Source organism: Cnephaeus nilssonii, assembly GCF_951640355.1.
Source record: "Cnephaeus nilssonii genome assembly, chromosome: 19".
NCBI classification, from domain to species: domain Eukaryota; kingdom Metazoa; phylum Chordata; class Mammalia; order Chiroptera; family Vespertilionidae; genus Cnephaeus; species Cnephaeus nilssonii.
In genome coordinates this window covers 14059583-14060920 of record NC_137090.1, presented here as the reverse complement: position 1 = coordinate 14060920, position 1338 = coordinate 14059583, and positions in this window count along the sequence as shown.

Genomic DNA, 1338 nt, shown 5'->3' with positions numbered 1-1338 from the left:
GAAAGGGGGCTGGGAGAGGGCCCACTGAATGGTAGCGGGTGTATAGGGAGGGGCTGTGCAGTCTGGGCCCTGGGAGGGGGAACTGGGGAAGGTGGCACAGAAATGGGATGGTAGGCTGTGTGGGAGCTGATCATATGGGACAAGAATTGGGCAGGAGGCCCAGCTGTGGCAGAGTTGCCCAGAGAAGGGGGCATAGGGTCTGGAGAAGAGCTGTCAGAGACATTCCTACTCCTGGGAAGAAAATAATAACAACAATAGCCAGGAATAACATTTTTCAAGCATGTAGCATGTGCCAGGTCCTGTACCAACACTTTACTGGCTTTATTTCATGATCTTCACAATAGCCCTAGGATGCAGGTTTAGCCCTTGTGCCCATTTTACAGAAAACTGAGGCCCCAGGAAGTTAAAGAGTTGTCTGAGGTCACATGTTGTTAAATGGAAGAGTCTGCTCTCATTCATTCCTTAGGCTCAGAGATGAGCGTTTGCAAGGACCTGGGAGACTATTGGGTCCAACCCATTCGTTGCCCAGAGGGACAGAGGGGAAGGGACTTGTCCCAAGCCGCAGAGTAAGTGACTGCCGCATCTGGGCTGAGGACTCGGGTCTGATGCAGAGGGTTTTGCTCCCCTTCTTAGCCTCAGTCCCCTTTGAGACTCTCTGTGCAGGGGGTGCTTGCGTGAGGTGTGACAAGGTAGACAAGACAGGGGATGAGCTGAGTGGGCATGTGTTCACAGTGGAGGGGTAACAATGCCCCTTCTCTGGCCAGGGAGCCGCAGCTCTGGCCTCCTGCTGGTGTGAGTATCTTCAATAATTTATCAGGGACAGAGCGGAGCCCGACGCAGGGATCAGAAGGTGAGGTGGGGAATGTCACAGCCAGTGGCAGTGAATTTAGGCCAGCGCCAGAAAGTTGAGATAGGAAGTCAGCATGCCGAGGTCCTCAGACCACGCCCTCTCAGCTGCACACGTGGGGCCATGCTGGCCTCCACATTCCTGCCTCCCCTCTCAGGCCTGGGGCCCCGATATCTGCTCCAATCAGGACAACTTGCCTCTTATTTTCCTCCCAAGGGATGGTTCTCTTGGGAAAGGCACTGTTTTCCCCCTTAGCCCTGGGGGCTCCCCAAGGCAGAGACTGTGCCTTTAGATCTGACTGGGGCTCCCAGGGCAGAGACTGAGTCTCTCCCATCAGATCACTCCCCCTCCAGCCTCTGCCCTGTAACCACATGGTCACAGCAGCTCTGACATTGGCTCCATCCTAACCCATCCCCAGCCCCACCTCACATCAGTGAATCATACTGTCCCTTCCTGGCTCCTGCCTGGGTACCCACCAGGCTTTCCTTGCA